The 16,281-nt window shown below is 40.2% G+C and overlaps 1 protein-coding gene across 10 annotated transcripts in view; it reads right to left on the reverse strand.

Annotated features, from left to right (window-relative positions):
- Positions 1 to 16,281, reverse strand: part of MEGF11 (multiple EGF like domains 11) — a 385,567-nt gene that overhangs the window by 357,258 nt on the left and 12,028 nt on the right. The window lies entirely within an intron of this gene.

The following is a 16,281-nucleotide window of genomic DNA, read 5'->3' on the forward strand; positions in this document are numbered from 1 at the left end:
AACCTACAAGAGACCCCTTTAAAGAATCCTATCCAAGTATGAAATTGGTACAAAGAAAAGGAGCAAAGGCTGGTAACTGAGTGTTAGTTACTTCAAAAAAGTAGTCACTTGCAGGCAGTATGGAGTGAAACCAACATTTTCAGGATCGTATCAGAACTTGAAGAGACCTCCCGACACACACTTCAGAAATGCTCTTGTCCTGATCTGAAATAATTTAACAATGTCTGCAACAGCAACCTTCGATTTGAAGCAACACCCCCAATGCACCAGAGAAGTGCTCTTCAAAGATCAGTCACCGTTTATCAGAGAGAGAAAAACTTTTAGAAGGTGTCCCAGGCACCTGGCACACTTTCTGTCTTCAGAGGGATAATCACACAAAAGGGAGGAGGCTTTTATTTTTTTTTTAAATCCACAGTATTTGCAAATTACAAAAGGTTTGGAGATGTACAGCCCAGCAGTGAGCCACCCAATTTGCCATGGTCTGTGCAATTACTCTACTTATTTATCCATCTCTGCCTAGAACTCAAGCTTTGAACATTGCATAAATCTTCTGATGTATTTTTTTGTGCAGACAAAATGTTAACTAAAATTGTTACATCTTTGTTCTCCTAAAAGCTTCATGCCTGGCTCAGAAAATCAAATCCAGACTAGACAGATTCAAGGAGACTAACCAGGAGTTTCACATGGGCCTCTAGTCTGGTGGAAAGAATTTCATGCCAGCAAATAACTACACCTGCATCTTTATCACCTGCAATCTGCAGCAGAACATAGGAATAGTTAGATGTTTATCTGCTTGCGTCCACCAGCCAGCTGGTTATGGGTGACCTCACCTAATAATATTTTCATCAGTAATTCACTGTGGACACAATTAGTTGTGGTGCAAACTGTGCCTGGAACAACAGGAGCTAGGATTGACATTCTGGCCCTTATCATCCCCTGCTTGCAGAAACTGATTTCAATAAGGCAGATGATCATGCAGTACTTAACCTAAAATAGATGATAATTCTACAGCTCTGGAATAAAGAAACAAACAATGTTAAATAAGCTAGAAAACAATCATCAGACCCTGTTAAAACTCCTAGGCTTTTGCAATGAAATATTTAACTGAAATAAAGAGCAATCACCAGAAGAGTGATTGAATGCAATGACACGCAAAGCTTCCAACTAATAGTCATTTTTGATAAAGAAAACATGACCTGCTTCCTTATAAGAAATGGAAATATACTCCTGGCGTGCAAATATTCACCCCACGAGGGCAATGACATTAGCAATGTTTCTGATGGGCTAAATCACAGATGCTGCAGCAGGTTAAGACAATGCTTATTAATAAAAATATGCTAGCTTCACATTTCACCCAATGAGCATTAGTTTATGCTGATGCTTTCCAACACAGGAACGGTGATGGAGGATGGTGACAGAGGTGAATGTAGTCAGATAACTCACTTAAAACATATCAGACTAAATTCATCCCTGCTGTAACTCCACTGAACCCAAGAGACTTGCACCACAGATTAATCTTGCCCAACGTTTACATATATGACCAAGGAAAGCTCAAAGCAAATGCATCAGTCAAAATGAACATAAACTTTACCAGCCAAACATTAAAATGAAGTGCAAATACAATAACACAATTTGCTATATGTTTATAAGGGACGTTCCTTTTTTTGTTTGTTTTTGTTTAAGCAGTCAGAAAAAAAAAACTTTCACTCAGCTGACAACTTGAAAGAATAAACACCATGCCTTCTATCAGAAAGATGCTGCTAGCATTTTCAGTCTTGTGCCCGAGATGTCCATTAAGATAAACTCACTTCATTCCTATGCTACAATATTAATGCAAGCAAGTGGGTCTATGGGACCTTTAAAGTGATTCAAAAACACTCATCTTTATGACAATGATTTCACTAGCTCTGATTGGCCAGTCCCATTATATAAAGTTTATGAGAAGTAATAAATCCTATGGAAGATTAAGAAATAAGAAAGCAATTTTACTCAGTACTGCTTAGTTTGGGGTGGGGTTTTTCTCCCTTATTGGGACAGTTGTTGGGATGGGGTAATATTTTAAACAGATTTTTAATACAGATTTACTTGAATACTTCAAAAAGATCAAAGGAAACTTTTGTCTTAACCACAGTATGGCCTTGTCAGTAAAACAGAGCCAAAATCCACCTTTGGTGTAAGCTGAGTTACATCAGGCTGCTTTTGGCCCATTCTGTGTCTGTTAAAAGCAAGAAAAACTGCAAAATGCAAACAGTAAGAATGAATACTAGCCTAATGCATGTTTTACTCAAACATAATGTCATTTACGGTGAAAAAGGAATGTGTTATAGAACCAGCCACACATGTTTGAGGATACATTTTATACACTGGAAGTTAATAGCATTTAAAATAAGAATGATGAATAGAGTTCGTTTCTTCATGAGTATTTTAGAAAGATAAAATGATACAAGGTTCAATTTAACATCCATTCAGGAAACTAAATATATGATCAAGAGAAAGATAAAAGAGCAATAGTTTAACATGGTACATTACGCCCATCAGTTGACAAAAAATTGTTAGTTATAACATTTGCAATCAGATACAACAAGATACAATAAAAAACATAACTGCAGGAAGAAAAGGACTGGGGAAATGTGTAAAATTCCAATAAAAGTTAGCAATAGGTAAGCTATAAAGTTTCCAAGCACTCCACTCCTACTGCCCGGGCATTTCAATGAGGCGACGAATGTCTCTATTCATGAACAAATTACATCCCATGTTACCTTGAGTTTTATGCAAGTTAACCAGAAAAATTGCAAAACCATCCACTTCTATGTAATTGATACAAAAGTAATGCACTGTGCGTATCTTACGACTTTAAAAACAAAACTTTGTATTTGTGGATAATCTAAGCACTATGCCCAGATATATGGACACTCTTTTCTCAACCTGTGCACTATATAATTTTTTAACATTAGCTTTAATAAAATTTATGATCATTGCCATTTCTCAGAACACAAAGTTTTTCCAGTATGCAAAGAAGCTAAACACAGTGACTGATAAAGATATTGATGAAAATTAGCACCAGTATTCACACCATGGCATTCAAAATGTATGAAGAGGAATATTTGTGTAATAAAAATACTGATGAGTAGGGCTTCAACTGTAATGAGCTGTAATTAACCCCTATATGATTTTTGTTAGTGTGAAGTCAAAATGTATGCAAACTACTAAATATAATCACCCCGCTGTGAACCCAATATTATGAACTCTCTCTCTGCACTCTTTAAAGATTCTGGCTGCTTGACTTAGATGTTTCCCCATAAACCAATAGCCACTAGCCAGATCCTCTGCCTTGGTAAATCAGATTTTCACCAACTGAAGATCTGGCCCAGAATGTATACAATTTGCTCACAATTAATGAGTGATATGGGGTAAAAAAAATACTATTTAAAAATAATCCTAAAATATATTAGCCAGTATGCCTCCTCCTTGCCATGATGCCATTGCAGTTTTCTGGGTTTTTTTATGTCCATCATAAAGCACTGCATAACAATTAATAAAGTTTTATGTTCTGGATTCTATTTCAGTCCAGATTAGTATCTCTAACTTTATTATTCTTTTTACACAATCTGAGAGTGGTTTGGTACCTCCTAGTTTTATTGCAAGGTCCCCGGTGGGTCTTTGTAACTTTGTTTAGATCTGTTCTCATGTGTTGCTTTTTCTTTGATTTTGTTATATGCTTAGCAAAAGCCATGAATTTATGGCCACCCCCACTATCTTTTTGCATATTAAAAACAGCCCCAAAGCTCTATAAGGAGTTGTTTTGAGCACTGAATATTCCCGATGTGCTTACAGCAGCTCAACTTTAATTTGCCCATTTTATTTTTAACAAAACAGACTGTCACAACAATACAAACATTAATTCATTCTATTAGAGTAGCACAGAGCACATCCAAAAATGACTTTGTCCTGATGGGAAAAATTACATTTCCTATACAGGCAAACAAAATGTAGAGTTAGACATTTATAATGAAGGTTTTTATCAGCAATGAAGTGAAGTGGTGTATTTCTAATCAAATAAGAAGGAGTGGGGGGGCTCTAACTTGAAGTTTGGAAAACAGAAATTTAAATTTAAATATAAATGTATAATCTCCAGAGCTACGTGGCATAGTGCTCAAACACAGAAAAAACCAATTTGAAGGGCCGCTAGCATAACTAAACACCCCCCCAGGTCGATAGTCCTGCATTCAGAGGCACAAGAATAGTCGTCCTTTTGGCTACATGGAGCATGACACAAGAAGGTAATTTTCCTGATGTTTCATCTCCCACAGTTCTCCATGGAGGATTTCGATATAAAGCGGTTCTTAATGCTCTGAAGTCTCCCCAGGCTCCAGATGATAGTACTAAGGTAATTCATTGCAAATTGTCTCTGTAATTTACGTTCTAATTTTAAAAGCCTGTGCAACAGGTAAACTGCGTAAAACGCATATGCATCCTTTGTGATATCAAAGCCGCACATTTACACCCAGAAATAACCATTTGTGCGCTAAAATGTGAGGATTTCTGTGTCAAGGAGTGCTCTCGTTTTGTTTGGCTCACGTATTTTGCAGTCTTTGAAAATGTTGCTTGCAGTATCCTTATAATTGTGGCATGCGTGTACATCTGCTGCAGAAATATATCTTTTATATTCAAGTTGAGACTCCCAGAACACCAAAGGTATATTTTCTTCTTGATGTGCCAATACATTAAAAGGAATTATGCATATAAACTCTGGCAGACTGTACTTCTTACTGTGCACTGAATTTGATTATTCAGATAAAATTAATAATGAAATGGAAGCAGCATTGGAAAATAAAATAAAATATAGCGCCAAAGAGAAACTCATGAAACTTTTTCACCTGAAATCTTACACCAAAGCAATTTGGATGGTCAACAAACTACAGCTGCAACTAGTTCATAAACAGAGCAGGTGTGTTAACGGTCACTTTTGCTTTTCTCCCCTATAGGGCTGGTTTAAAGGCATTATGACTGAAAAAAGCAGGGCTCCACCAGTATACAGTCATTTTCTGCCTGCCATCAAGCCCCAGGAATCTGACATTCACATGTAAGAAGCTAATTGGAAACACTCCCTTCCCGCTCCCCGTGTGACCTTTGGTGGGTGAATTCTTTCAGTGCAAGAGCGGCTTGGACAGCCAGAGGAAGCAGCCAGTTATCCACACATAGGTTGACAAAGGAAGACAGAAGGGACAGCATGATGAGATTGGTCTAAAAAAAAGTAAGGGAACAACATGTGGGAAGGAAAGGAAGGTCTGTTCTAGCGCCACAATAGGCTTTTAAACATTTAAGTACACATGTACTTACAGGATCCTCTGGGACAGTAGTATCCAAGCTTATTACACAGGAGGGAGGGTCATAAACCTAAGCACAACCTTGTGTGGGCCAAACAGATTCTACATATTTTAATAAGATTTAAAGTCACCTGTACTGATTTATATTTTAAAGTTCAGCTTGTTTCATACGTATTTAGATAGAAACAACCTACATACAGTATTGCCTAGTTACACACTTGTTTACATCATTTTAGTTTACATGTGATGACAAAAACACTAATGAATTGGCTGTTACTATATTGTGCTGAAGCAGGTCACAGGCCTTATGAAATGCTCTGGTGGGCCATGTACAGCCCGCAGGCCGGAGGTTGGGCACTGGAGAGACGGCAAATAGAAAGGTAGAGCACTACTCGCTGCCTGCAGCCACGTTACAGTGCATTGGGAAGTGAGATTCCCTCATCTCATAGGATGATCTCTCTGCATAGGAGACCTCACAATAATGTGAAAAAGACTACAAGAAGCGTTACAGGCAATATTCTTCCTCCCCAACCAGACTCTAATCCATCCGAGACAGGAGACACTGTGCCACCTTTGTATGAGATGGACAACAGAAGTCCTGATGATCACTTGTAGTCACTGAAGTTCCAGGGGCACTTTTTGCAAGTCACTGAAGCATCCTGACCAACATTTAACCTACTTAAATCTTCCCTGCAATTAACCGAAGCATTCTTCTTCACATGCTATCCTAAACTGCTGTGCATTGCTGTGTTCCACAAAGAGGCAGGTGAAGTCATCCAGGTATGTCACCAGTGTATAATTTATAAAGCACGTTGGGATCTGTAGCAGGGTGGACCCCTGCTCCTGCCCAGAAGGGGGTAAAAACAGCCCTGAAAGGGGGCTGTAGCTGGGGAAAGCAGCCTTTAGGCTGCTTTGATTGGGGAAGTGGCTGCAGCTGGGGCCACGTCGCCAACAGAGCAACAAGGCCTTATAGGAAGGCCAGGGAAGCCAGAAGAAAACAGTCTCTCTCTGACTGGAGAGGGAGACAGGCCTGGCTGCTTGGGAACACACCCAGGGGACCTAGAGGAAGGCAGGGCTGGGAAAGGCCTTAGGAGCGGGGAAGCCCTAGGCCAGCAACTCCCCAGGCTGTAGGGCCTAGTTCTAGGCCTCCTAGGTACTGGGCTTGCAGAGGGGCAGCCAGAGGGTGGGTAAAGGCAGCCAGTCCAAACCCCGTTGCCTATGATGAGTGGCTGATACTGCAGTCTGCCCCAGTGAACGGGGGCTAGATAGAGACTGGGCAGTAGCCATCTACTGAGGCAAAGTGGGGATAGAGGGTGGGGGTCCCCCGGGAAGGGGACACCCTCAGAGAAATGGGTGACTGCTTCGGGGCAGCACTCCATGTAAAAGGGCACCGGGTCCAGGGAGGGACATGGGGCCAGAGAACAGGCGGATCACTGTCCTGCAGAGGGCGCTCCGGGCTAGAAACAGAGCTAATACCCCGAAGACACCAGCAGGGGGCGCCACAGGAGTGAGTCTGCCCATTTACAGGATCCTTTGGGGATACAAGTTGTTACCAAATAATTATTAACACTCAGTTTATTAACTCTGCTATAACATGCAGAAGGTAGAAAGTAAATATATCTCGTAAGTCAAGTATGTGTTTGACATATCCCTCATTACTTGGGAGCACAAGCAATCCACCAATAAATCAGCCCTTTTGGACTTTTTCCCATTAGCATGATGGTAATTAAGCAGAGAAAAGAGTCTTAGAAACACACAATTGCTGAAAGTCAAGCAAACAAGTCAAAGCACTCAGAAACGTATGACTCCATGAAGTTCCTTCCAGTGGATGAATTAGTGGAGGCTCTCAGCTAGCTCAGTGGTAAAAGGCCTACATTTCTGGAGTCAAAGCCATGAGGATTACCAATGCTACCAGCATGCAGTGGGCTGATGATCATGAAGTTTGTTGTCATGCAGGTCACCACTGGACTCCCTCTGAATACTGAAATACAGCATGTCAGGGAAGAACATTTTTTGCACGTACCAAGCTAGAAACCATTCAAATTAGCAAATATTTCGCATATAGAAATGCAGAAGATAAGAAGAGAGGTTATCAAATTATTTCCTAGCCAGAATGAGACTGCATCAGTAATATATGATCATGGATGAATTCTCCTGCAAATCCAAAGCAAATATACTGAAGTCAATAGTATGACTCTGGATTCTCACCCGTATAAATGAGAGCAGTATTTGGCTCCATGAGGACACACTGGTATCAGTTAAAATGTTAACAATACTCAGTGTTGCATCTCCTTTTCCACACATCCTGAGATTTCTCCCCCATCCCCTCAATGGCTGAGGGACCTGAATGGAAGCCAACTGGCTTAAGCTTAGTCCAGTAGAACTGTAATGGTCAACGGAGAGACGCACTCTGGTGAACTGGCAAAGCTCATGCAGGCTCCTTCAACTGAAGGTCTCTGCCCACCTCAGTTGTGAAAATAATTCAGTCTTGAACTTTCATTAGGCTCCTCACTGCTCCTGGAAGCACAGATATTGCAGTGGCCAGAATTGGCTTCTTTTATTCCCAGCTGGTCAGAATAGGCTATGGTAAGCTGCCCTCTTGCCACCTCCCGGCCTGACTGCTGCAAGGAGTTCTAGCTGAGGCTGCTCTGGGAAGGCTCCTCCAAAGCTCCAACTGGGGTGGCAAATGACTCCCATGCATTGTCCATAGGCTGCCACGTCACTTCTGGATGCAATTCAAAGTGCTGCTTATGAGCTACAAGCCTTTAAATGGTCCATGCCACACACATCTGAGATCCTACCCACTGTGACCTTGTCATAAACAGATAGCTAAGGATTAATGTCTCTTTCACCTGTAAAGGGTTAACAAACAACACCTGACCCGAGGACCAATCAGGAGACAAGATACTTTCAACTCTGGGTGGAGGGAAGCTTGTGTGTGTGTGTTCTTTGTTCTTTGTCTGTGTTCTCTCTGGGATCTGAGAGTGACCGGACGTATTACAGGCTCTAATTTTCTATTCAAGTAGTAAGTGCAAGTAGAAAGGCAATTTAGTCTTTTTAATTAGTTTTCTTTATTTGCAAATGTGTATCTGGCTGGTAGAGTTTTAATGTATATTTGGCTGGAAGTATTTTAAATTGTATTTCTGCTGGAGGAGGCTCTTTCTCCAGTTTCTATAAGCTGAAAGACCCTGTAATATTCCATCTTGAATTTACAGTGATTTTCTTTATTCTCTTTTCTTTTATTAAACGTTTTTCTCTTTAAGACCTGATTAATTTTTTCCCCTTGTTAAGGCAAAGGAACTGAGTCTGTACTCACCAGGGAATTGGTGGGGAGCAGGGAGAAGGAGTAGTGGGGGAGGAAAGATGAATTTCCTCTGTGTTTTAGGTTCACGGAGCTTGAATCTGTCTCTCTCTCCAGGAGCCCAGGGAGGGAACACCGGAGGGGAAGAGAAGTGGGGGGGAACAAACCTAATTTATCTGTGTTGTGATTCAAGGAGTTTGAATCACAGTGATCTTCTAGGCTTTCCCTCCCAGGGTTACCCTGGGAGAGGCACTGGTGAGGGAAAGAGTTTACTTTCCTTACATTAAGATCCAGGGGGTCTGGGTCTTGGGGGGTCCCCCGGGCAAGGTTTTGGGGGGGACCAGAGTATATCAGGCACTCCAAGTCCTGATTGGTGGCAGCTATCAGATCTAAGCTGGTAATTAAGCTTAGGGGAATTCATGCTGGTACCCCAACTTTTAGACTCTAAGGTTCAGATTGGGGAAAGATACCATGACAGACCTATCAAGGTAAGTGCACTTGGACTACCTACTCACAGGCTGAAATTTGGGGGAGTCAGTGGCATCCCTACATCTGGAACAAAACCTGCTGGAAATATACCTGAGCGCCTGCCTGCCCATGGTCAGGGTGAGAAATCTTTTCATCCAGGATTTCCAACAACAGCAAGCACAAGGTTTCCCTGATGCTGAATCTTCCGGATATGATCTACTTTGACAGAACTCTGAGTAGGATGTTACAGAGGCTCCCCTTTCTGGTCATGGTGTTAGTCCTTTCCTATTGGGGGAAAGTGCCCCAGATACCATGGTGATGGGTCCTTAATAACATCTGATATAAAAATGACTAATGATAACCAATCATAACTAAATGGCTTTGGCCTTACTAAAATCAGCTTAATTATACCTAGCAAATAAAAGCTCCTTCCCAGTTTATGGGTAACCCAATTTTCTAAGTGCTAAGAGAATTTGATCTAAAGAAGTTGGCAAATCTCCCAAAAAGTTCTGTCCTGCTCTCTCCTCTGCCTCATATACCGGCTGGTATATAAATTGGCTGCGTGTTTGGTTGATTTACATGCCTGAGATGAAGCAAAGCAGTGTAAGGAGGCCTAGGGCTTATCTAACACATACAGCACAGCAGCTGCACTGCTCTAACGCTTAGTGATGACACTACCTACATCAACAGGATTGCTTCTCCCATCAGCGTTAGGTATTCCACCTCCCCAAGAGGTAACAGCTTGGTTGACGTAGCACTGTCTACACCAGGGATTCGGTTGGTATAACTGCGTCACTCAGGGATGTGGATTTCCCCTGAGCAATGTACTTATAGAACATAAAAGTCTGTAATGTAGACCAAGCCCTATGCACCTTTCCTCCACTACAAGCTTAAGTGAGATCAGCATTGGAGCTATCTGGTCTGCAGCTCAGGCAGAGAGGTTTCCTTCCCCCCCACACCATCCTCCATAGTGAAAGAGGTGCCAGGAGCAGACTGACAATGAGGTGGATGTCTAATTCCTGCCTACTAAGCAACTACTGAACCTTGGGGGTCATTAAGCAGAGGGGGGAAAAAGCAGGAATTGTTTGTTTAAGATAGAAACTTAGAAAGCTCTGATCATTGAAACAACAGACACACTGTTTAAAATCACCAGAGAACATCACAGAATTAATAGAAAAGTCTAACCCTTTATCATAACCTCACAAGGATTTCACAGACCTCTTCAATCTCACAGGCCACTCTGACCCTCTAGTCTGACTCGTGAATAACCCAGTGAGTCCTGTACTGGGTTTAATAACTGCATAGCTGTTTCTGGAGTGGCCACATACATATAAAGGGTTCTGATATTTACCTTTAGACCATGTAGCATAAAGCTACAATCTGAAGCCTGCCCATTAAGTACCATAGCTCCATTGTTATTTACTGGGGGTATTGTAGCACCCACAAGATGCAGTCTCTATTCCAAAGAGCTCAGAGGCCCCTACACAACACTCATTGGAGTCAATGGAAAGATTCCCGTTGAGTTCAACAGGCATTGAGTCAGGCCCTAAGCAACACTGAAAGGATGAGAAAGAGGGATAACACATACCTTACTATTTTTAAATAACTAACAGCTATCCCCACTGGCCAGCTACCGAGCCATTATGGCACGGCCAGGCTCTCACACAGTCACAGCCCCACTTTGCCATCTACCAGTACTTTCACTCTCTATTATCTTCAATTTGAACATCCGCTAAGCAAACAGCTACAGCAGAAGAGAGCTCATGACACACTCTTCTCTTGGTTTCACCCACACACCTTCAGTAAAACCAACAAGGCTGCACAAGTAGAGCAGAGAAAAGACTTCCCCCTTGCTCACTGCCCTCCCTTTTGCACATCTGGTCACAAGAGATCAATGTAATCGGATGTAAATTGTCTGATATCAATCGGGAATGTACTAAAAGTTCCTTTCACATCTATGTGTTAGCTCCCATATAACTCTGAAAATGCAGCCTAATTTGATAAGAATTATTCAATTGTGGGGCAAATTCAACCCTGGCGTAGCATCATTGATTTCAATGAAATTACATTATGGATGCATGTTTCTCCAAAAATTAGACATTTTTATAGTTTGCAGCTGGTTTATTGTGGCTGACAATTGTTTATCTATGTATTCCTAAAAATATCTTTGTCATTTACACTGATTTGGCTAAACCCTGGAAGCAAATACAATTAACCATAACTGAAAGGAACAAACTCAAAGCTGACTGATGAGCTGCTGTTTTAAGACACTCAGTTCAATTAAGCTAAAAGCATTCTTTCATTGTTGCAACAGCGGTTCCAAAATAAAGTCTGCATTGAAATAAAATTAATGTGAAAATCTACAAAATGTTTTAATAAGGATTTTCAAATAGCTAGGTTTCCACTATTGCAAAACACTACTGAATATCAGACATAGTCAACATAAAGATTTAATTTAGAATGTTTTCTTGGTGCATTTGAAAAAAAATTAAACTAGATAACAAGCAAATTTCCTCAATGGGGGACTAATCTCAAAAGCACTGGTTCTTCTTAGAACAAAACAATAGCGACTTTGGTGTTAGGCATCTAATCCATTTAAGCACTTTTGAAAATCCCATTCAACGTCTATCTGCATCTTTAGGCGCCTAAATATCTTTGAAAATCTGCCCCTTAGGCTCCTAAGTCAGTCAGACGCTTTTGCAAATTTTGCCTGATGGGCCAGATTCAAAACCCACTGAAGTCAGTGAGCTTTTCTTTGAACTGAATGTTCTTTGGATGAAGCCCAGTATGCTGCTCTACATAATTTAGGTAATAGAAGAACTGACTGATGTTGAAGTTTATTACATAGCCACTGGACACAAATATATTCAGTGTAATCAAATAGCCACTTCTCTTATTTCAATAGATAGGAGAAACATCTTACACATCAGGCCTGCCTTCGAAAATAGGCAACTTAAAAGACCTAATAATTTTTAATCAATAGGAATACTCAAAATTAATTATCTGTGTACAAATTAGCTTTTAAATAGCAGATTCATTTCTCTGGTGATCTAATTTAGATTTTGGTATCAAACTATATTTCAAACTACATAAAAATCTCTCTCTGGTAAAATCTTATCCCTGATATTTTCAAGCTGCTCTCTAATAACTATTCCTAATTGTGCTTATTAAAAAGTGGATTTATGAATCTCAATTAGGTTGCTTTCACTTGTCCTACAGCGATTTTCAGTACCAACAAAAACTGCTTCAAGAAAGAAAAAATTTAGGTGGGTGACAGAATAATTACTGAAATATGAAAGAATATGCCTATTAATGCAGTTTACTTTTCAGTAATTCTTTTCCGAGTTCTCCGAAACAAGAACTACAGCGTTACGATCACCATTCTGGGAACTATGTTCCTCCCACAACTTGGTAAGTACTTTTAAATTAGGATATTCAGCTTTCCTTGACTGCCCTACAGTCAAGCATTTACTTACCTTACATAATATGTTGTTGTTATAGGGCTAAATTCTGCTCTGGGGTGTGCTGATGTTAATGGTTGCTCTATTCAAACTCACACAAGGACAGAATCGGACACGGGCTGTGAATCATCAAGGCACTTAAACACACGCTTAAATTTAGCTTTTGGTTTCAACAGGATTTCAGTATGTGCTTGAAGTTAAACATCTACCAAAGTGCTTTGCTGAATCAGGGCCATAGGTTTGAAATGAAAATAAAAATAGATCTATTAAGAATGACAAGACTTTTATTCCCCCCAAATCAGCAGCAAACTAATACATTCCTAAACAGATCTCCTCTTTCTAATTTTGAAGCAAACATGCACCATGACTACTGTGGCTTATATGGCTATTGGTCCTGATTCTCTAGTGCAACTTTTGCACCTGCTGTAGCTAATGCGGGCACATCTGCTCATTATACACCTGAAGCAATGTACTGGACCAAACGGACCCTTTTTGTCTGATCTGGTATGGCCATTCCTGTGTTCCTCCATCCGTTGCTGAGGAGAATATGGACGTGAAGCAGCGCTAATTCTACAACATTATGAACATGACCCTGTCATTGTGGTCAAGCAGTTGGAAAATTTAACCCTAAATGTGTATTATAAAGCAACTTGCAACAAAATCATTTCAACAAGAAACATTTGTAATTGCAATGTGCATGTGAACTCCAGCACAGTCCACAGAACAGTTAATGCATCTGCCTGCTGTCCACAAGATTTACTTAAAAGCTGCACGAAAAATCAAATTTCTCCCCAGAAGCATGATGATTGAAGGTAGTGGTTTGAAAACAACAGTGTTTTTTGGACTCCTGCAAAGACAATTCTCCAGCACTCAGAAGGATGAATCCACCCTTCTCTAAAACACAGATCCCAATTTTGGTAATTAAAATGTTTCCTAAATTATTGTCCCTAACCTGGAAGAAATTGATAAAATACAATCATGCATTAAAATTAATCATACAACGACCTTTGTGTGTTATTGTAGTAGTATTTCACCACTTTGCAGATGGATGATTTAGACTTGTCTACTGTATTGCATAAGAAACTCCAGAGGAGCAGGTAGATAAGTCAAGACAACGTCTCAATTTACAAATTCAATTTCTTGCTATTTGCAAAATGATTACCTGGGCACGTGTCTTTGGGAGGTGGCATGACTAAGGAAAAACTGATGGCTTTTCCAAGTTTTACATATTTAGAAACACAGATGCAATTTTTAACAGTTGTGCTTCTTTTAAAACCAACAGGTCTTTCTGTAGGCTAGAGGAATTTAATTTAATTGAAATTTTACTGAATAACACTGATTCCACTTTACAAACTTGGGTGTCTTTTTCAGTGCAAATCCTCATTTAGGGACTGATCCAAAGTCCAAAGAAAGAGGCTCATTGACTGCTGCAGGTTTTGGATCAGTCCATTTGACATCTACATCCTCATTTAAGTTGCTTACATCAGCACTTGCTATGATTAAACCAGATATTCAGATACTTAACTTCAGACACTCAAATTTGAAAAGGAGACCTATGCGGCCTCATGAAAAACAGATGGATAGATGTATCTATCTTCCAAGGCTATCTCAGCAAGCAATATTTTACATAAAATTAATCCTCTCCTGGTATTCCTCACATATCATTATTTAAATCCAAGTAGAATTAATGCTGATGTGGATTTATTGAATAGTTTATTCAAATGGTATTTCTGTTGCTTCCAACAATTTTTACACATAACTCTGCTTGATTAGAAGTGCTATCTATGGGAAGAAAAGTCCATGATGAGTTCATCAAACAATCCAACTTTGCTTACCCAACCAGTTTTATTTTGAAGCAGACTCCATTTGGATTGGAATGCTGATATATAATCGGGTCTGGAAGAAAACTATGATCATCCAATGGCACAAAATATAGCAATAAATTGGAATAAAACTGGTTGGTTTTGGACTTACTAGCACCTGACAGGAAAGTCAGTTGCATAAAATCTAAAGAACTGAAAAGATGGGTCTATAGCTAATGTCAGACTAAATCGCCAAGGAACAAAGAAGATACTAGTAGGTACTTTCCACAGGACCTTGGAGCACCATTTACTGTCCAACAGCAGCTCTACCTTTTAAAAGAATATCAAGAATTCTGTACAATAGTCTAGTGGCCTGACTGGCAGCGCTTTGCATTATGGCAGACTTTGGTTTGAGACAAGATTTGAAATTCGACCCTATTAGCTGGCAGAGGCTGGGAACGTTGCAAAGGTGACATCCTTGGTTTAGTGAAGGTAAGAATGCTGCTGCAGGCTCGTATATCCAGTACGCATTAGCAACGAACACAGAACAGCAACACGTTCTCTGCATAGGCTGCCAGGGTTTGACAGGCTGATGTATGAGTGGAGGAACGTGACACTGAGTTAAATAAATAGCTGTATGTTATGGAGGGTGGAGTGAAAGCTACCTGACCCCAATTCCAAGCAACCTCCCTCTCTGAAGCTCCTGTGTGGTTAGTGTTAGCTGGAAGAGGGGAAGCTCTTGCTGTTGATCTTGCGGACAATGCGTAGCAAGCCACTAAGCCTAATCTATAAAGACATTTATTTGTATAAATAAGCAGTTCTGCTTAGTTACTTTTTGATGTGTATGACAGGGAACCTGTAACTGGGCGCTTTTTCTTTTTTTTTGTTTGTTTGTTCTTGCATGTAGCTATTGAAGAAGTGAGGTGTACCATTACAGGATAAAATAAAGTGTCAGACTAACAGCTGTCAGTACCATAAAATATGTGCATTTCTACAAGCCCTGCTTGTTCTTTAGGAGGATCAATTGTTCTAATTTGGTATCAGATACGCTTGCAAGGGAATATCCTCCACCATGGCTTAAGAATTGAACTGAATTGATGGATTTTTTTTTTCCTTTTCTTAAGAATGCACTCTTCTTGCACTGCAATCCTGAATACTTCAATGGAACAGATGCTCCAGCTCTCATGCATAAGTAGCTTAGCTTGTAATTTAAGATACTGTCTACTATGTTTAACTATTTTGCACACGCAGGCATTAGTGATTTCTCCTTTAGTGCAGGAATGAAATAGTTGACATAATTATTGCCTTTTTTTTTTTGAGCAATATAGTGAAGATGCTGCATGCAAAAGAAAACCAGAATGTACAGAACACCAATTTTAAAATATGGAAAATGGTTTACCTGTAGAGTCACATGCTCACAGCTAAAGTGAACACAATATCTACAGATCTGCAATGCTGCCTCTTAACAGTACAAGCAAAACCACAGCAGTGACAGGAATGATTTTTAATTATGCTTATAAGTGAATTTCATGAAAGGTGCTGCACTGGCAGCAGTGGAAATTGAAGTTCATTCTCCATCAAAAAGGTCTGACACAAGCAACAGAAATGTAAGCTTTCCCCACATTGCCCTCTTCGGCATGACCTGAAAAAGCTTTCTCTGGGGGTGATCCAGTGCTTGGTCTCTGCAGGATAAAGCCAACAAGACTCATGATGGACACTTTTGTTACATGAACTCCTGACAGCTACATAGTGGATTGAAGACATTCACTCGTTTCACAAACGCCACCAAACAACCATCACATAACGCTTTTGGGTCCCTAGCAGCTTAAGTCACGCTCTAGTTCATGGCCTCAAGTTGAAAAGCTCTGTACCCCATTACCAAGATCACTATGGGTCAGATCCCACTCTTAATGAATTTGAAC

The sequence above is a fragment of the Gopherus flavomarginatus genome, chromosome 9 (genome assembly GCF_025201925.1).
Source record: "Gopherus flavomarginatus isolate rGopFla2 chromosome 9, rGopFla2.mat.asm, whole genome shotgun sequence".
Classification (NCBI taxonomy): Eukaryota; Metazoa; Chordata; order Testudines; family Testudinidae; genus Gopherus; species Gopherus flavomarginatus.